Source organism: Hevea brasiliensis, chromosome 13, assembly GCF_030052815.1.
Source record: "Hevea brasiliensis isolate MT/VB/25A 57/8 chromosome 13, ASM3005281v1, whole genome shotgun sequence".
Taxonomy (NCBI): domain Eukaryota; kingdom Viridiplantae; phylum Streptophyta; class Magnoliopsida; order Malpighiales; family Euphorbiaceae; genus Hevea; species Hevea brasiliensis.
In genome coordinates, this window is record NC_079505.1 from 25,920,774 (window position 1) to 25,943,063 (window position 22,290).

The following is a 22,290-nucleotide window of genomic DNA, read 5'->3' on the forward strand; positions in this document are numbered from 1 at the left end:
AATTTTGGCGCCGTTGCTAGGGAATGAAATTTATTGAATTTCATGTTTTCTGTGTTAGAATATTTTGTTATTAATTTTGTTTGTGAGTTGTTGCTATTTTCAAATGTTTGAAAAAATAAATAAATAATAAAATATATTACGGTGTTACTGTTCAGTGTTACTATTCATTTAGAATTTTGGTTGAATTTGGAGGGCGACCCATACCTATTTTGAAGGAAACGACACTCTGATCAAGACCAATCAATCCATAGGATTTTTGGGCCCCACCCTCTTGAGGCCAAATTCGATTGTTTTCTAGGGTTTTGAGGCATTTTTCTATTTTTACTTTGATTTTTTTTTTTTTATGACAAGAATTTCTAAATCTGGTGAGTTGATCTTTGATCCAGAAGTAGAAAAAACAGCTAAACGTTTGAGAAAATTGGCTAAGCAAGCTAAGCAGGTTCCGAGTACATCTGAAGGAGTCCAATCTCCAAAGTAGCTAAGTTCGGATTCGGAGTCAGAATCAAATTTCAAAAACGAAACCATGGCTGTTAGAACCTTGAAAGAGTTGGCTACTCCTGACCTAAATCAACAGCCTTTGTGTATCCAATACCCTACTTAAAATGTTGCTTTTGAGTTGAAATCTGGACTAATCCATTTGTTGCCTAAGTTTCATGGTCTTGCAGGTGAGGATCCACATAAGCATCTAAAGGAATTTCATGTTGTGTGTTCCAGCATGAAGTCTTAAGGAGTTTCAGAGGATCAAATTAAGCTTCGAGCTTTTCCCTTCTCACTGGAAAGCACAGCTAAGGATTGGTTGTATTACCTTCCTTCTAGATCTGTCAACTCATGGAATGGATGAAACATATATTTTTGGAGAAGTATTTTCCTGCTTCCTGTACTGCCAACATAAGAAAAGAAATTTGTGGCATCCGACAGTACAATGGAGAGAGTTTGTAAGAGTATTGGGAGAGATTTAAGAAGTTGTGTGCAAGCTATCCCCATCATCAAATAAGTGAGCAGTTGTTGATTCAGTATTTCTATGAGGGACTTCTACCAATGGACCGCAATATGATAGATGCTGCTAGTGGAGGAGCTTTAGTTGATAAGACACCAAAAGAGGCAAGGAGGCTGATTGCTAACATGGCAGCAAATTCTCAGCAGTTTGGAATGAGAATGGATCACACACCTATGAAGGTTAATGAGGTAAGTACATCTAACCTTGAGAAACAAATTTCTGATTTAACTTCTTTGGTGAGGTAGTTGGTTGTAGGGAACATGCAAACTGTTAAGGTATGTAGAATTTGTTCAGGTTTAGGTCATGCTACTGACATGTGTCCTGCATTACAAGAGGATGAATCAATGCAACATGCTAATGCAGTAGGAAATTATGGACAGCATGCAGTAGGAAATTATGGATAGCCACAATGCAGGTATGATTCCTATTCTAATACTTATAATCAAGGATGGCGAGATCATCCCAATTTGAGTTATGGTAATCAACCGGTGCAAAACCAAAACCAACAGCAAAGACCACAAGTGAATCAACCACCTCCACCTCCGCCTCCCTCAAATCAAGGTATGTCACTTGATGAAATTGTTAAGGCTTTGGCTAACAATACCCAATAGTTTCAACAGGAGACCAGAAATAGCATTCAAAACATAGAGAGGCAGATTGGTCAGTTAGCCTCATCTTTGAGTAAGCTGGAAGCTCAAGGTTCTGGAAAGCTTCCATCACAAACAGTCATGAACCAAAGAGAAAACGCGAGTGCGATACTGTTGTGGAGTGGGAAAGAAGTTGATAATCAGACTCCACATGAGTCAATAAAAAAGAAGAAGCAAGGAGAAAAAGAGTCTGAAGTTCTTGAAATTGAGGTAAATACTAAACCTAAACTGAATAAGGTTAATAATTCTGTTCTTCCTCCATTCCCCTGCAGGTTGGCCAAGACGAAGAAAGAAGAACAAGAGAAAGAAATTTTGGAGACTTTCAGGAAGGTAGAGGTGAATATACCTTTACTTGATGCAATCAAACAAGTTCCCAAGTATGCTAAATTCCTTAAGGAACTATGCACTACAAAGCACAAGTTGAGGAATAATGAGAAGATTAGTGTCGGGGAAAATGTGTCGGCATTAATTCAGCAAAAATTACCCCCTAAGTGTAAGGACCCAGGTTTGTTTTCTATTCCCTGCAGAATAGGTGATTCTAAATTTGAACGTGCAATGGCAGATTTAGGAGCATCTATTAATGTTATGTCGAATTCAGTTTTTCAAACTTTAAATTTGGGTCCTTTGAAAGAAACTAGTGTCATTATTCAGTTAGCTGATCGTTCTAATGCTTACCCATTGGGAGTGGTTGAGGATGTGTTGGTGCAAGTTGGAGAATTGATTTTTCCTACAGATTTTTACATTCTGGATATGGAGGATAGTGTTCCCACATCAAAGTCAGCTTTGATTTTGTTTGGAAGACCTTTCCTAAAAACTAGCAAGACAAAAATCGATGCGGATGATGGTACCTTAACTATGGAGTTTGATGGAGAGACTGTCAAATTTAATATTTTTGATGCCATTAAGTATCCTGCTGATGATCATTCTATCTTTTCTATTGATGTCGTTGATACAATTGTGCAGGATGTCTTTGAGTTAAGCATGGAGGATGAGTTAGAAGTGGTGATTAGTCAAGGAATTTAAGAAATCAGTACCAATCAACCATTAAGTGTAGAGGTTCAAGAGGCAGTAATGGCATTGCAGTCATTAACTATGGAGTTTGATGGAGATGATCATTCTATCTTTTCTATTGATGTCTTTGATACAATATGTCTTTGAGTTAAGCATGGAGGATGAGTTAGAAGTGGTGATTAGTCAAGGAATTTAAGAAATCAGTACCAATCAACCATTAAGTGTAGAGGTTCAAGAGGCAGTAATGGCATTGCAGTCATTACCTCCTGTTCAAAAAAAATATAGAGTACCAAAGATCGATTTACCTGTATCTCACACAAAATTATTACCTTCTGTGGTGCAGGCACCAGTTCTTGAACTCAAGCCTTTACCTGAGCATTTGAAGTATGTTTACTTGGGAGACAATAAGACACTTCCAGCTATCATCTCAAGTAATTTAACAAAGATTGAAGAAGACAGATTGATTAGGGTTCTGAGAGTACATAAGGAAGCAATTGGATGGACAATAGCTGACATCAAAGGTATAAGTCCATCAGTGTGCATGCACAAGATTTTACTAGAGGATGAGGCTAAACCAAGTAGATAAGCTCAAAGGAGATTGAACCCACAGATGATGGACGTTGTGAAGAAGGAGATTTTAAAGCTACTGGATGCAGGAGTTATTTACCCAATTTCAAACAGCGAATGGGTAAGTCCAGTCCAAGTAGTGCCAAAAAAATCAGCAGTCACTATGGTAGCAAATCAACATAATGAACTTGTTCCAACAAGGATTCAGAGTGGATGGCAAATGTGCATAGACTACCGCAAGCTGAATTCAACAATAAGGAAGGACCACTTCCCACTGCCATTCAATGATCAGATGCTTCAGAGGTTAGCAGGTAAGTCTTATTTTTGCTTTCTTGATGGTTTTTCTAGATATAATCAAATTGTGATTGCACCAGAGGATCAAGAGAAGACTACCTTCACTTGCCCTTTTAGAACTTTCGCTTTTAGAAGGATGCCCTTCGGTCTTTGTAATGCACCTACCACATTTCAGAGATGCATGATGAGCATATTTTCATATTACATTGATACTTGCATTGAGGTGTTCATGGATGAATTTACTGTGTATGGTGATTCATTTGATGAATGTTTACATCATTTAACTTCTATTCTTGAGAGATACATTGAGAAAATTCTTGTTTTTAATTTTGAGAAGTGTCATTTTATGGTGGAACAGGAGATTGTTTTGGGTCATATTGTCTCTAATAAGGGTATTTAGGTGGATAAATCTAAAATTGAGCTAATTGTGAACTTACCCTGCCCCACAACTGTGTGGGAAGTACGCTCTTTTCTTGGCCATGTAGGTTTCTATCGCAGGTTGATTAAGGATTTCTCTAAGATAGCATTGCCTTTGTCTAGACTCTTGTAAAAAGATGTTTCTTTTGAGTTCAGTGAAGAGTGCAAGAAGGCTTTTAACAAATTAAAATCTATATTAACATCACCTCCTATCATCCAGGCTCCTGATTGGACAATACCGTTTGAAATCATGTGTCATGTGATTTATTATGCATCCAGAACACTCAATTCAGCTTAGCGCAATTATTCTACGAACGAAAAAGAGTTTTTGGCTATAGTTTTTGCTTTAGATAAATTTCGGTCATATTTGCTTGATTTTAAAATAATTATCTTCTCTGATCATGCAGCATTGAAGTACCTCTTGGCAAAGAAGGAAGCAAAACCAAGGTTGATTAGATGGATCCTTCTGCTACAAGAATTTGATCTTCAAATCAAGGATAAGAAAGGAGCTGAGAACCTGGTAGCAGATCATTTGAGTAGGTTAGTGACACAAGAAGATCCACTTCCTTTGCAGGAACTTTTTCCCGATGAGCAGTTATTTTAATTGCAAGGTATGATCCCAGTCACACCTTACCCCTCTGTAAGGCATAACATGATCCCGTAGAATACCTAATTAACTATCGAACTTCACCTACCGATTACTCATTAAGTACCCTATAAGGGATTTTAAAATATTTTTCTTATTTTTGACAAGTAGTGAGCATTTTCTAATAGGTATTTAAAATATTTAATTAAAATTAAAACTAGTTAATATTTTTTGTCCATTTTATTTTTATAAATTTTATAAAAATTTTGTGAGTTAAATCTGTATTTTGAGAAAACAGTTCTTCAAATACCTTAAAAAAAGCACTTCCAAAAATTTTCTCAACCACTACTTCAATTTCACAATAATCTCAATAATTTCTCAAAACTCAAAATTTAACAGTCAACATTTCTCAATTTCCAAAATTCAATCATCAGTAAAATAATATCTATCAATATCATTCAAATTAAAATAAAACATTTCCATTCATTAAAGACAACAATCTATATATATACATTATACCAAAATCTACAGTATGAAAATTCAAACTAAATTTTATTACCACTTTATACAAACTTTGTACAAACTGCTCAAGACCGATTTATATGTCCATACATTTATGTGCAATACATACATCAAAAGGAATATTTACAGTCAGGGTATAAATTATATCCGATAACTTCAAGCTGATAAATCCTCAATCCTCAGCAGCTCAGTCTGCTGCTCCTCTGGTCTCTTTATCTGCGACAGTAATAAAAGCTATCGCTGAATACTAGGACTCAGTGGTGCACAATATACAAAAATAATCTTTATGTAGAACTTAAATCACATTTATTCAAAAATTTGACTGAACATGAGAATTAAATATAAATCATGCATTATGAGATTTTAATCCCAAACACTTTCATTTTGAAGTATCAAATCACATTTCATAAAACCCACAGTTAGATCATGCCATTCGAAACAAATAGAATCTCAATAGCCAGAGGCTAAAGAGAAATCACATCACAAGGCTAGTTAGCTCAAATATTTACCCAATTTCAAACAACAAATGGGTAAGTTCAGTCCAAGTAGTGCCAAAAAAATCAGGAGTCACTGTGGTAGCAAATCAAGACAACGAACTTGTTCCAACAAGGATTCAGAGTGGATGGCGAATGTGCATAGACTACTGCAAGCTGAATTCAACAATAAGGAAGGACCACTTCCCACTGCCATTCAATGATCAGATGCTTGAGAGGTTAGCAGGTAAGTCTTATTTTTGCTTTCTTGATGGTTTTTCTATATATAATCAAATTGTGATTGCACCAGAGGATCAAGAGAAGACTACCTTCACTTGCCCTTTTAGAACTTTTGCTTTTAGAAGGATGCCCTTCGGTCTTTGTAGTGCACCTACCACATTTCAGAGATGCATGATGAGCATATTTTCATATTACATTGATACTTGCATTGAGGTGTTCATGGATGATTTTACTGTGTATGGTGATTCATTTGATGCATGTTTACATCATTTAACTTCTATTCTTAAGAGATGCATTGAGAAAATTCTTGTTTTTAATTTTGAGAAGTGTCATTTTATGGTGGAACAGGGGATTGTTTTGGGTCATGTTGTCTCTAATAGGGGTATTGAGGTGGATAAATCTAAAATTGAGCTAATTGTGAACTTACCCTGCCCCACAACTGTGAGGGAAGTACGCTCTTTTCTTGGCCATGCAGGTTTCTATCGCAGGTTAATTAAGGATTTCTCTAAGATAGCATTGCCTTTGTCTAGACTCTTGTAAAAAGATGTTTCTTTTGAGTTCAGTGAAGAGTGCAAGGAGGCTTTCAACAAATTAAAATCTACATTAACATCACCCCTTATCATCCAGGCTCCTGATTGGACAATATCGTTTGAAATCATGTGTGATGCAAGTAATTATCCAGTGGGAGTAGTTTTAGGACAGCGTGTTGGGAAGGTCTTTCATGTGATTTATTATGCATCCAGAACACTCAATTCAGCTTAGCGCAATTATTCTACAACTAAAAATGAGTTTTTGGCTATAGTTTTTGCTTTGGATAAATTTCGGTCATATTTGCTTGGTTCTAAAATAATTATCTTCTCTGATCATGCAGCATTGAAGTACCTCTTGGCAAAGAAGGAAGCAAAACCAAGGTTGATTAGATGGATCCTTCTGCTACAAGAATTTGATCTTCAAATCAAGGATAAGAAAGAAGCTGAGAACCTGGTAGCAGATCATTTGAGTAGGTTAGTGACACAAGAAGATCTACTTCCTTTGCAGGAACTTTTTCCTGATGAGCAGTTATTTTAATTGCAAGGTATGATCCCAGTCACACCTTACCCCTCTGTAAAGCATAACATGATCCCGTAGAATACCTAATGAACTACCGAATTTTACCTACCGATAACTCATTAAGTACCCTACAAGGGATTTTAAAACATTTTTCTTATTTTTGACAAGTGGTGAGCATTTTCTAATAGGTATTTAAAACATTTAATTAAATTTAAAACTAGTTAATATTTTTTATCCATTTTATTTTTCCGCAAATTTTATAAAAATTTTGACAGAGTTCCGTCTGTATTTTGAGAAAACAATTCTTCAGATACCTGAAAAAAAGCACTTCCAAAAATTTTCTCAACCACTACTTCAATTTCACAATAATCTCAACAATTTCTCAAAACTCAAAATTTAACAGTCAACATTTCTTAATTTCCAAAATTCAATCATCAGTAAAATAATATCTATCAATCTCATTCAAATTAAAATAAAACATTTCCATTCATTAAAGATAACTATCTATATATATACATCATACCAAAATCTACAGTATGAAAATTCAAACTAAATTTTATTATCACTTTATACAAACTTTGTACAAACTGCTCAAGACCGATTTACATGTCCATACATTTATGTGCAATACATACATCAAAAGGAATATTTACAGTCAGGGTATAAATTATACCCGATAACTTCAAGCTGATAAATCCTCAATCCTCAGCAGCTCAGTCTGCTGCTCCTCTGGTCTCTTTATCTACGACAATAATAAAAGCTATCGCTGAGTACTAGAACTCAGTGGTGCACAACATACAAAAATAATCTTTATGTAGAACTTAAATCACATTTATTTAAAAATTTGACTAAACATGAGAATTAAATACAAATCATGCATTATGAGATTTTAATCTCAAACACTTTCATTTTGAAGTATCAAATCACATTTCATAAAACCCACAGTTAGATCATGCCATTCGAAATAAATAGAATCTCAATAGCCAGAGGCTAAAGAGAAATCACATCACAAGGCTAGCTAGCTCAAATATATGGATATCCATTCACATCCTCTTCTACTGGCACACCTCAACACTTCTTCAGAGAAGGAATCAAAATTCGAAACTAATTACCCCCACTAGTCGTGTTAGTGATGTGTTCAAATATATGGTCATGACACTGTGGTTTCAAAACTTATCTTAATAATTTGCTAAACATTGTCATTTCAAATATACATAATAACTTTCACAATTTAAATCAAAACATCGTAAATAAGGTCACAATAAACTTTCAACAATTCAAAGAAAATGTAAAATGCATATTTCATTCACTTTATCAATGAATTTTAAAGCATAGTGATGTTGTGCACAAATCTCAAGCGAGTCGCCTCTTGGCCTTGACTCGATTCCTCGGGTTCTTTCCCGGTATTCTTTTCAACTGAAACACAAAATTTTATAGTGTTTAAGTACCATAACTTAGCATAAATCTAAAAATAAATTTAACTTCACTTGTACCTAGCTCTAACGTGTTAAATTCGATGTTCTTGAAATTTTATGTTTCGGGGTTACTATTCACTTTGCTATTCAAGTCAAATTGATGACTTTCTAAGGCTTAATAGGTATGGGAATTCCAACTTCACCCACATACAACATTTTGGTCATTACATTTATTGGTTTTGGTTGTTTTCTCAAACCTTAGGTCCTTTAGGCAAAATTGTCAATTTTCAGTTTTGGAGTCATAAATTGCACTATTCCATTGGTCATTTTACTGTCGAAATTTAGCAAAACTTTCTTCATTGAAAATGTTCCCTAATGTCTTAAGTTTATTCTCCTTTTTTAATCACTCCAATTGGAGTTTTGTAGCTCAAGTTATGTCCAAAATATGGTTATTGTTCATGTTGCAGATTTTAGTTTTCTCAGATTTATTGATCCAAATTCGTTCAGTAATTTGATCAAGTTAAGTCCATAATTTGGTCTAATTTTCTTCATATGAAATGTTCTACTATGTCTTAGGTTTCCATCAGTTCAAGAATCTCTTAAATCGGAGTTTTCTAGAGAGAGTTATAGCCATTGATCCTGCAGTCCTGCAGATTCAGTGAGCCAACTTTGTTTAGTAATTTGATTGGGTTAATGGAATAATTTGGGTTGGTTTTCTTCATAAAAGTTTTAGTTCTATATCCTATCTAACCACTGAAAAAATTTCAGGTCATTTTGACCTGCCTAGCTCAAGTTATGACCAAATGAACAAATATTGTTCATTTAGACAGTTTGTACAGGGCAGCCTGTAATTTTCCAACTTTGGTCAATTTATTCATTAGGTTTTGGTCACTTTTTGGGCATGCTCTCTAAATGAAAATTGTGTCATTTAGTGTCTATTTTCATTCCTAATTGGTCTCATACCAATTGGACTTGTAAAATTTCATTCTTGGTCCCTCAAAGGAAGTTTTGGTCATGCTGCTGCTGACCACACTCCCTCCGAATTTGGCTTTAATTCCAATACTTCTAACACACTTAATTAGGTCACAAATGACCATTTTTCACTTTACATTAGGTCAAAGACACCATTTACCACTTCCTCACATTTTTTGTCTCTAAACCCTAATGTCCAAAACCCTAAGTTGTCGATTTCTTACATTTAGCTACTTTCAAAGTCTTTAATCCTAACCATTCAACTAATTAAAGTTCCTATACCCATTCAAACCATTCAAATCATGCAAATCACCCTCCCCTTCATGCTGGCCGACTTTTAACTTAGTCCCTCAACAATTTAGTTCATTTCATTTTAAGTTTATTTACAAGTAATTCAAGCTAAAAACACAACAAGTAAACTAATCTTGCATCTTAAATCACTAACCTTTGTGTAGCAACTTCTAACTCCCTTTTTCTCTAGTTTTCTTTCTTTTTCTTACTCCTCTATACTCTTCAAGATGCAAGGATGAGGTTTAGTGGAGAATTTTAGGGGAACTCATGGTTAATTTAGGGTGTATAAAGCTTAAGCTAAGAGCTCTAATGGAGGTTTGAGAGTGAGCTTTGAGAGAGGGAAAGTGGATGGCTGGTTTTGGGGGAGAAGATGAGAATAATTTCTTTTTTTATTTATGGTGTTTTTATCTTATTTAAAAGATTTTTAACTTAGTCAAATTTGGTAGGAAAAGAATTTTTTATTATGACATCATCCTTGATGTCACACATGATGATGTCACTACCTTTTTAACCTTTTCATTTTCTTTTTTTTTTCTATTAGTTCTTTGATTTAATTCTCAATTCTGAAATTTTCTTTTCTCCAATTTTATTTGACTGTTGGGTCAGGAGTCAGCTCTCATGGTCAATTGACCAAATTGCCCCTCGCCAGTTCAACTCGGTTTATAAATAATTCAATATTTCTTCCGGCTCCCTGACCTAATTATTTGACTGACTTAACAGTTCTTTTTAGTGATTTTCTCTTTTCTACTGTGTTCATAAGGGTCCTAAGGACCGCAGTATCACATTTTACGATTCAAAATTTGAGTTTAAAATGACTTCGCCGTCCTTCCCGAGAAGGTCACCCATCGCTGTGACTCTCGGCTCGTTTAACTTCTTATGTTCTGTTTTTCTTATTTATACTTAACTAATTAGCAATTACTAATTATTTGTGTTTATGGCTTATCTAGTTGTCTTAAGTGTGGTTCTAATCCCCTTAATTGTCCGGACCGACACCGGTCACCGGAACAGTGAAATATACCAGGCTATGCAAATAGGGGTGTTACAATTCTCCCCCCCTTAAATAAATTTCGTCTCAAAATTTTACCTGGTATCAATCTCTAAACAGCTATGGGTGCTGTCTCCTCATGTCCTCCTCTCGTTCCCAAGTAGTCTCTTGGCTCGAATGATGGTTCCACAACACTTTTACCAACGGTATCTGCTTGTTTCGTAGCTGCTTCACCTTATAAGCCAGAATCACTATGGGTTCTTCCTCATATGTGAAGTCTGGATTCACTTTAATTTCCTCTACTGGTAGTACATGAGATGGGTCTGATCGATACCTCCTCAACATGGACACATGGAAGACATTATGTATCTTCTCTAACTCTGGAGGTAGTGCCAAACGATATGCCATGGGACCCACTCTTTCCAGAACCTCATATGTCCCGATAAAACGAGGACTTAGTTTTCCCTTTCTGCCGAATCTCATAATTCTCTTTCTAAGGAGAAACCTTGAGGAATACTTTCTCACCCACTGTATACTCAATATCTCTTCTCTTCAGATCAATGTAGGACTTCTGATGGTCTGATGCAGTCTTAAATTGATCTCTGATCACCCTGATCTTCTCCTCAATTTGCTAAACAATTTCGGGTCCAATCATCTTTCTTTCACCCACGTCATCCCAACATAACAGGGTTCTATATTTTTTGCCATGTAAAGCTTCATATGGAGGCATCCCAATGCTTGATTGGTAGCTGTTGTTGTAAGCAAACTTAATCAAAGGCAAGTGTGTATCCCAACTGCCCTCAAACTCAATCACACAAGCCCGTAGCATATCCTCCAAGATCTGAATTACCCTCTCGGTGGCCATGCATGCGTGCGTGGAATGCCGTATTGAAGTTCAATCTAGTTCCTAGGGCTCTCTAAAGACTACCTCAGAATCTAGAAGTGAACCTAGGATCTCTGTCTGATACGATAGATACTGGCACTCCATGCAGTCTTACAATCTCATCAATGTACAACCTAGCCAATCTTTCTAAACTGTAGTCCATCCAGACTGGCAAAAAATGAGCAGACTTGGTTAGTCTGTCAACGATAACCCATACTGCATCATGACTCTTCTGTGTCCTCGGAAGTCCCATCACAAAATCCATCGTTATTCTCTCCCATTTTCATTCTGGTACTGGTAGTGGATGTAACAACCCAGCGGGTACTTGATGCTTGGCCTTTACTTGCTGACAAGTTAGGAATTTAGAAACAAACTCTGCCACATCTCTTTTCATACCCATCCACCAGTAATGCTCCTTTAGCCCTCTATACATTTTTGTGCCACTAGGGTGCATGGCAAAAGGAGACTCATGTGCTTCCTTCAAAATAATTTACCTCAAATTAACATCATTAAGAACACATATTCTGCCCTGGTGTGGTAGTAGACCATCATCTCTGATTGAGAATTCTGGTTTCTTGCCCTGTCTGACTTCTTCCAACAGCTTCTGATATCTTTCATCATTTCGAGCAGCCATACTGATCTGATCAATCAACACTGGCTGTACATGCCATGCAACTACTGTCTAACCATCATCATTAATCTCTAAGCTGGCATGCAATGATCTTAACTCATGTAACAAAGACAAAGGAGTAACCTGTAGACTTGCCATAGTCTTGCGACTTAAGGCATCAGCCACAACATTAGCTTTCCCTAGCTGATAGTCTATCAGACAATCATAGTTTTTTATTAACTCTAACCATCTCCTCTGTCTCAAATTCAGCTCTTTTTGGATGCCCAAATACTTCAAACTCTTATGATCTGTGTAGATGTAACATATCTCCCCATACAAATAGTGTCTCCAGATCTTAAGAGTAAACACAATAGCTACAAGCTCCAAATCATGTGTTGGATAATTCCTCTCATGCGGTTTCAGCTAGCATGATGCATAGGCAATGACATTTCGATCTTGCATCAATACACAGCCAAACCCATTGTGAGAAGCATCACTATAAATGGTGTATTCTTTACCCGGTATAGGTAAAGTCAGGACTGGAGCTTCAGTCAAACATCTTTTCAATTCATCAAAACTCTGTTGGCATTTATCTGTCCACTGAAATTTCACATCTTTCCTAAGCAGCTTGGTCAATGGAGATGCCAACATGGAGAATCCCTTCACAAACCGACGGTAGTATCGGCTAAACCCGAGCTGCGAATCTGTAACATTTCTGGGTGGCCTCCAATTAAGGACAGCTTCAATCTTACTTGGATCTACCTTGATGCCCTCTTCTGATACTACATACCCCAAAAAGGATATTTCCTTCAGCTAAAATTCACACTTCGACAATTTGGCATATAGCTGTTTCTCCCTCAAAGTCTGCAGTACAATCCACAGATGTCTATCATGCTCTTCTACATTCCTCGAGTAGACCAATATATCATTTATAAATACCACAACAAACTGGTCGAGGTATGGTCTGAAGATAGTGTTCATCAGATCCATAAAAGCAGCCGGAGCATTAGTTAACCCGAATGGCATGACCAAGAACTCATAATGGCCATAGCGGGTTCTAAAAGCAGTTTTAGAAATGTTCTGCTCTTGTACTTTTAGCTAATAATAACCTGATCTCAGGTCAATTTTAGAGAACATAGCTGCACCCCTCAACTTATCAAACAAGTCATCAATGCGAGGCAATAGATATCTGTTCTTTATTGTCACTTTAGTCAACTGCCAATAGTCAATGCATAACTGGAGAGTGCCATTCTTCTTCTTAACAAACAACACTGGCGCTCCCCAAGGTGACAAACTAGGGCGGATAAAGCCTTTATCAATCAGTTCTTGCAACTGCACTTTCAACTCTTTCCATTCTACAGGTGCCATTCTATATGGCATTATGGAGATTGAATCCACACCAGGTATAACATCAATCTCAAATTGCACCTCTCTTTCTGGAGGTAATCTTAGCAATTCATCAGGAAATACATCCGAAAAATCACATACAGTAGGGATGTCCCTTAGTACTGGACTCCCCACTTGGGTGTCTATCACATGTGCCAAGTATGCTTCACACCCCTTTCTGATTATCCTTCTGGCTAGTGCAGTCGAAATGATGTTTGATGGCAGTAAATGCCTCTCCCCATGTATTACCACATCACCGTACAAAGGGAGACCAAAAGTGACTGTCTTCAATCTACAGTTAATCATGGTGTGATGCCTGGCTAACCAATCCATGCCCAAGATGATATCATACTCTCTGAAGGGCATTTCAATCAAGTCTGACAAGAAAACATGTCCTTGGATCACCAAAGGACAATCCCTATAAATTCTGTTGACCCGGACCTCTTGTCCTAATGGATTAGTTACTAGCACTTCAAAACCCATTTTTACACATGGAACAGCAAGTGAACAGACTATGCTACCACTAACATATGAATGGGTTGAACCCGGATCAAACAATATAAATACTTCTTGATTAGAGATAGATAATGTACCAGCTATCACATCGGAAGTCTCAGCCTCTTCTCACTGTCTCATCGTGTAAACTCTGGCTGAAGCACTTCCTTGTGATGATTGACCAACTGTGCCATGACTGCCTGAAGCAGTGCCTCTACCTCTGCCTCTTCCTCTACCAACTGACTGTGAACCTCTAGGAGCAGGACTCTGAATAGATCTCTCGGTAGTAGTAGGAGCTGGACCATATCTGGGAGATGGAGCACTAGTGCAGTCTCTTGCTAAATGACCCTTGCCTCCACAGTTAAAGCAGGCTCCAGTGGCCCAATAACACTCCCCCCCATGAATCTTGCCACAAGTCTCACAGGGGCGGGCAGAATGTGAACCCCTGCTTGACTGCTGACCAGACCTAGGGGGTCTTTGTCCAGAAAATCTGCCCCTACCAAATCTTCCACCTCGACCCCTGCTGGGTCTACTAAACTTCTTCTTTTTCCCAGAAGTTCCACCAGAACTCGGCTCTACTGATTTTTTCCCTTTGTCTTTTCTCGATTTCTCGACTTTCTCGATTTTTCTTTCACTGGGGGTTCTGATTCTATTCTTTCCAACTCAAGTGCTTGAGACATGAGCTCTGAGAATTTGCTGTGTCAAAATCCCACAACTTGCATCCTTATGTTGGGCTTCAAACCCGTCTCAAATCTCTTGCACCTTGCTTTGCAGGTGGAAAGGAGACTCCCGGCATAATGACTTAAGCGGGAGAACTCCCTCTCATACTCTGCTACTGTTCTATTGCCTTGTTTTAGACTCAGAAACTCTTGTAACTTCTGATCAACATATGCATCTGGGATGTATTTGCTCGAACTCTCGATGAAGTCATCCTGTGTCAAGATCGTGGTTCACTAATTTGTGGGGATGGTCTTCCACCAATCATACGCATCCCCTTACAGTAGCGACACGGAATACTCAAACTTTAGTTCATCTTAGCAGTGCAGCTTCTTAAATACTCTGTCCATTCTTTCAAGCCATTGCTCTGCCTCTAAAGGGTCCACTATACCCTTAAATTTTGTAGTCCCATACTTCAGTAATTTATCATCTTATCATTGGAGCGATGGTTGTGCCACAGTGTGCGGGGTGGAGCTTGGCGAGCATACCCCGACCATTTGTTGAAACATCACGACCATCTCATGCGAATCGTATGAAAACTACGGCATTTGCGGGGCTGGTGCTACAGATCCACTAACATTCTGCAAAGCTGGGGCTTCCCCTTGTGCCTCAGCTTTAACAAACTGCTCAATTGAGCGATCCACTAACAAGTAACACATGGAGATTTCCCTCCGTTAGTTCATATTTATGATGTAATGCACTGTATGTAATAATTATGGACATTGAGCAGTTGTACTTAACAAAGAAAAGACACAAATTTTCAAATTAAAACATACTTCAAAAATTTGCTCTAATACCACTAAAACATGTCACACCTTACCCCTCTGTAAGGCATAACATGATCCCGTAGAATACCTAATGAACTACTGAGCTTCACCTACCAATAACTCATTAAGTACCCTATAAGGGATTTTAAAATATTTTTCTTATTTTTAACAAGTGGTGAGCATTTTCTAATAGGTATTTAAAACATTTAATTAAAATTAAAACTAGTTAATAATTTTTGTCCATTTTATTTTTTCTCAAATTTTATAAAAATTTTGACAGAGTTCCGTCTGTATTTTGAGAAAACAGTTCTTTAAATACCTGAAAAAAAGCACTTCCAAAAATTTTCTCAACCACTACTTCAATTTCACAATCAATCTCAATAATTTCTCAAAACTCAAAATTTAACAGTTAACATTTCTCAATTTCCAAAATTCAATCATCAGTAAAATAATATCTATCAATCTCATTCAAATTAAAATAAAACATTTTCGTTCATTAAAGACAATAATCTATATATATACATCATACCAAAATCTACAGTCTGAAAATTCAAACTAAATTTTATTACCACTTTATACAAACTTTGTACAAACTGCTTAAGACCGATTTACATGTCCATATATTTATATGCAATACATACATCAAAAGAAATATTTACAGTCAGGGTATAAATTATACCCGATAACTTCAAGCTGATAAATCCTCAATTCTCAGCTGCTCAGTCTACTGCTCCTCTAGTCTCTTTATCTGCGACAGTAATAAAAGCTATCACTGAGTACTAGGACTCAGTGGTGCACAATATACAAAAATAATCTTTATGCAGAACTTAAATCACATTTATTCAAAAATTTGACTGAACATGAGAATTAAATACAAATCATGCATTATGAGATTTTAATCCCAAACACTTTCATTCTGAAGTATCAAATCACATTTCATAAAACCCACAGTTAGATCATGCCATTCGAAACAAATAGAATCTCAATAGCCAGAGGCTAAAGAGAAATCACATCACAAGGCTAGCTAGCTCAAATATATGGATATCCATTCACATCCTCTTCTACTAGCACACTTCAACACTTCTCCAGAGAAGGAATCAAAATTCAAAACTAATTACCCCCACTAATCGTGCTAGTGAGGTGTTTAAATATATGATCATGACACTGTGGTTTCAAAACTTATCTTAATAATTTGCTAAACATTGTCATTTCAAATATACACAATAACTTTCACAATTTAAATCAAAACATCATAAATAAGGTCACAATAAACTTTCAACAATTCAACGCAAAAGTAAAATGTTTATTTTTTTCACTTTATCAATGAATTTTAAAGCATAGTAATGTTGTGCACAAACCTCAAGCGAGTCGCTTCTTAGCCTTAACTCAGTTCCTCGGGTTCTTTCCCAGTATTCTTTTCAACTGAAACACACAATTTTACAGTGTTTCAGTACCATAACTTAGCATAAATCTAAAAATAAATTTAACTTCACTTTTACCTAGCTCTAACGTGCTAAACTCGATGTTCTTAAAATTTTGTGTCTCGAGGTTACTATTCACTATGCTATTCAAGTCAAATTGTTGACTTTCTAAGGCTTAATAGGTATGGGAATTCCAACTTTACCCACATACCACATTTTTGTCATTAAATTTATTGGTTTTGGTTGTTTTCTCAAAACTTAGGTCTTTTAGGCAAAATTGCCAATTTTCAGTTTTGGAGTCATAAGTTGCACTGTTCCATTGGTCACTTTACTGTTGGAATTTGGCAAAACTTCCTTCATAGAAAATGTTTCCTAATGTCTTAAGTTTATTCTTCTTTTTGAATCACTCCAATTGGAGTTTGGTAGCTCAAGTTATGTCCAAAATACGGTTACTGTTCATGCTGCAGATTTTAGTAAAGTCCATAATTTGGTCTAATTTTCTTCATATGAAATGTTCTACTATGTCTTAGGTTTTCATTGGTTCAAGAATCACTTAAATCGGAGTTTTCTAGAGAGAGTTATAGCCATTGAAACTTTACTATTCATATGGTAAATCTGTAGTACTGCAGATTCAGTGATCCAACTTTGTTCAGTAATTTGATTGGGTTAATGGCATAATTTGGGTTGGTGTTCTTCATAAAAGTTTTAGGTCTATATCCCATCTAACCACTGGAAAATTTTTAGGTCATTTTGACCTGCCTAGCTCAAGTTATAACCAAATGAACAAACACTGTTCATTTGGTCAGTTTGTACAGGGCAGCCTACAATTTCCCAACTTTGGTCAATTTATTCATTAGGTTTTGGTCACTTTTTGGGCATGCTCCTGTCGCAAGGTATTTTGTGGTCGCCTAGAAGAACACTCACCAAAGTGGGAAAGAGTGAGGAGTCGCCACTTTAATTTTGAGGGAATTATAGAAAACCATTTGTGAGAGTAGATTAAAATGAAACCACTTCGAAAACAGAGATTCTAGGTTCGGGGTCCATATACGGGTAGGGAAGGTGTTAGGCACCCCGCCTCGTCCCTCTATGAGGGCAAACAGATTTAACATTATGCTCTTTATAAATTAAAATCGATAGTTAGAGGGTTTAGAAATGAAGATGTTAATCCCTTTGATAAAAGGGAATATTTAATTTTTCACTGTTTCGGGTTACTCAAATACATAAGTACATGAGACGACCCTTAGTGAGTTGGTGTTGCGCAGCGGTTTTTGGTTTAAGGGATTACTTTGAGTATCGTGCCATTTTAGTTTGGATTTGGGAGAATCCGGGTAAAAGCTTTTCCCGATCTCTAAGGATAATCTGTTTAAAATTTGAGTGAGGAATCCCGGATAAGAACTCTCCTCCGATCTCTCCATATTTATTAAAATTTGACTGAGAATCGGATAAGAACTCTTCTCCGATCTCTTTAATATTTATTGAAATTTTGATTAAAAATCGGATAAGAACTCTCCTCCGATCTCTTTAATATTTATAATTTGATTGAGAATCGGATAAGAACTCTCCTCCGATCTCTTTAATATTTATTGAAATTTTGATTGAAAATCGGATAAAAACTCTCCTCCGATCTCTTTAATATTTATAATTTGATTGAGAATCGGGTAAGAACTCTCCTCCGTTCTCTTTAATATTTATTGAAATTTTGATTGAGAATCAGATAAGAACTCTCCTCCGACCTCTTTTAATATGCAATTTTAGAGTTTTAATGAACGATCTCGGATAAGAACTCTCCTCCGATCTCCTTTTTTTTTTTTTTAAATGAGGATCGGGTAAGAACTCTTCCCCGACCTCTTGAGATTTAATTACGATCGTATATCACAAGGACCTTAGACTAAGGGTTCTGGCATCTGAAGACGCTGAGGACCCAAATAAGGCTTCTCTTAACCCATTGGTACCTTATAACTAGGTAGGGGATACCAGACTGAATAATTACCGATCTCCTATGTGATTGCCTTACCAGTTCCTTTCGACAGGCAATATTCGATCTCTTTCATTTGCTAGTCTGGGATCCGATCTTACTTCGATCCCCCACTATACCCAGCTATCCACTGCGCTAGTCTAGTGGTTCGATTTCATAATTTTCCTCTGATTTATTATCCAAACTTTTATTATTTTAAAGAAACTCTCATGTTAAGATACAGCTACTAACATTTTATCAAACTACCTATACGTTACTCGTGACCAAAACACCTACATTTGAAGTTAATAAAGGCTAAAAATAAATAACATGAACTGATGAACAAAAAGGTAAACTTAAGAGAATAACCATCCTCGTGAAACTTTTTAACATGACATAAACTTGACGAAAATTACGAGCATGAAAACAAAGAAAAATAAGAAAGCTTGATAAAACGACGGTTCAGACGCTCACCTGTGGGGAGTTGAATCTATTGAGCTAACTATAGAGTCACAAATATAGTAGAGCTGCGCTATCATAGTCTGGGGACTAATGCTTGCCAAGAAGGATGCAGGGAGGTTCGTCCCGATCCTCGGAACCGCCGATCCCTGAAATAGAAGTGGTTCGGTCTCCCCTTCGATAAGAAGAGCCGCCACCACCTCCACCAGTTGCTTCGAGTGCGGAAGGGGGTCCTTCCCAACCTACTTCGAGGACCCTTTCCCGCGGCGCTCAAGTCCTGATTCACTCCCTGGAGAAGAACCGATCTATTAGGGAGAACCTGGCTTTAGCAAAGGTTCTGGGAGCTTCCATATGTCTCCAGGAGGATCAGCACAGGCTGACCCAGGGCAACATTGATGATCTCTTAGCCCAGACGATGAGCTTGAGCGCGGAGAGCTTAGTGAACTAGCACATCATCAGGGAAAAGGCTCATCATTTGAGGCAGGAGATCCAAAAGGTGGGTCAGGAAGCAGCTTTCGCTCGAGCTCAACTTTCATCCGCCTGGGAATATATAGCTGAAATTGAGGGGCGGATGAAATTCTATGAGGATAAATTAGCCGAGCAGGCTCATAATCTTGAAGAAGCTCGGGCTCTCCGAGCTGCTGATGTTGATCACCTCACTGAAGAACTTAGAGCGAAAGAAGAAGAGGCAGTGACAAGGGAGCTCGGTGCTTATGTGAACGCCCACAGGGATCTTCTGGCCGAACTTAAGAAGCATTATACTGAAGAGGACTTTTCCTGGATGGTGGACCTGGCTCCCCAAGACGAAGAAGAGAGTGAAGAGGAGGCCGAGGGAGATAGAGAGGGTGAGCAAAATGTAGAACAGGCTGGGGGTGATCCTCCAGCTGAATGACTTGTATTTTTTTCCTTTGAAATGAAATGAAGTTCTCTCTTTTGTTCAATGACTTGATGAGATCGGAAAGTATCTAAGTTGTACAAGCGCCTGATAGTTTGAACATATTAGAACACCATACTTGAATGCAGTTATTGAAGGAACGGAAGCGTGAAAAACACAAGATTATACCATTGAATTCAAAAATTTTCACCTAGGGTCACATGCACCATGCAAGATTTATTTTTATCTATTTGATTTCAATGATAAACAACATATTAAAACTCTTTTAATATGTTTTTGGATCTGTATTTGCCATTTAAGATTTTAAAATTAATCAGATTAATTTTAGAACCCTAGATTAAATCAAGAACGATTACACTAACCTCTTGATGTGCTGCAGCGTGTCTGCGCCTTTGAGATTCGTCTTTAGGACACCAGATGTTGTCCCTCTAGCTTGTCCACACCAAGAACACCTATGGCAGCCCTTGAACAGCTTCTAAATCCTTTTCTATTAATTAGAAATTCAAGTTCTGCCTTTTAAGAGATTAGAGATGTAAATAGGACACTAGAAACAATTTCTAGTGTTCTTAATTCAAGAGATTGATGGCTAATCTCTTTGAATTGATGAGAGATGAAGAGAAATAGCTGGAGAGGCTCAAAGTGGCGTGACAAATGAGAGGAGAGGCTGCTGGTTATGTTTTCTTTTCATAACCACACTTAAATAGCTAGGTTAACACATTAAACCCTAGCCACATGTCACCTTTTGATTAGCTCTAGGTTTAAGTGACCCAATCACATTGTGCCAAGTGTCAAACGTATATTTAATCTTGATTTTAATCATCTTACATGATTAAAAAAACATTTGGCAAGCTTATGTGTTATGCCATGTGTCACCATCTCATGGTGCCACGTGTCACACTGTGAAATGACCAAAATGCCCTGTCTTAATTTTGAGTTCTTAACCCAAAATAATTATTTTCTTCTTCTAATTAATTTATATCAAATATAAATTAATTAATTAATCTCTATTAATTAATTTCTCATCAATTAAATTCATATTTAAACACTTTAAATATAAATTTAATTTATACTACACATCCAATAATCTAGATTTGGTTTCAAGTCATGCTAGGGACTTTGCAATTTAATTGCAAACCAAATCTATTTAATTAATCAATTAAACTCTTTAATTAATTAATTAAATCATATTTAAATAGGTGATAACTTGTGTATGTGTGTGACTTACTAGGCTCATCACTAATTGGCAATGAGAAATGATATCAACTCTTAATATCATCGAACTCTTTCTTACCATAAATGATTTCTCTATATCATTTTATGAACCTCATAGACCATGGTTAACACCTAGCATAGCATGCCATGGCCACCCAATTAGTAATAAGGTTTACCTTAAATGAACCTATAATCATATGTTACCATGCACTAGAATCTCTCTGTTACAAAATCCCAACTCAAGCTGAAGTCATGGTTTATGTCAAACTCCATTTGCTATGAATATTATGTTCTCTTTTAATTCCAGTTCTTGATTAAAAGATTTTCTCATCGAAACTCTTTTACGAATAAATCTATCTGTCTGGCCAGGAACTTGAAACATCAAGAACAATTAAATGAACATAGGATTTTATCTCTATTTACTTAGAGGCAGATTCCTTCTTGATCAACACCTACCTCCATATATAACTAGCAGAGCCAACACATGCCCATATACCCATACATAGTACAAGTATGAAAGCAAAGATCAAACTCAAAATACCTATATATAAGATAACTGTGCTATCTCAGGTCTAAAGATTATATGCACTGATATGATTTATGACAAAACATTGACAAGAGTAAACTCCATGTGCTTTTCATAAGTGTCACTGGTTCGGCCTACTTATCATTTATAAGTGCCTATCATGTTTGTTATATGGCATGAGACTCACCATTCCATCTTATTTATATCTCATATAAATAACTTGGGAACAAACATGAATACAATCTTTCTGGATAAGTCATGTCCTTATTATGAAGTATCCTCGATTGTGAACCTATTTATGATACTTTGTGCTAGAAATATTGTCACTCATATTCTTAACAACTTAAGAATAATATTTCTAACAAAATATCAATGGATCTTTTCTATTACACATAAATATATTATGTAAACGGAAAAGTGGAAATGCCTTTTATTATTAAAAATATATACAAGATACATACTAAATGATATGCTCTAGGGCATACTACTAATAGTTAT

At 36.6% G+C, this 22,290-nt stretch overlaps 1 non-coding gene across 1 annotated transcript; it reads right to left on the reverse strand.

Annotated features, from left to right (window-relative positions):
* Window positions 1-885: 885 nt before the first annotated feature.
* On the reverse strand, window positions 886-992 carry LOC131172302 (small nucleolar RNA R71). The gene has a single exon (XR_009142784.1). It is a non-coding gene; the product is annotated as a small nucleolar RNA R71 (small nucleolar RNA).
* Window positions 993-22,290: the final 21,298 nt, after the last annotated feature.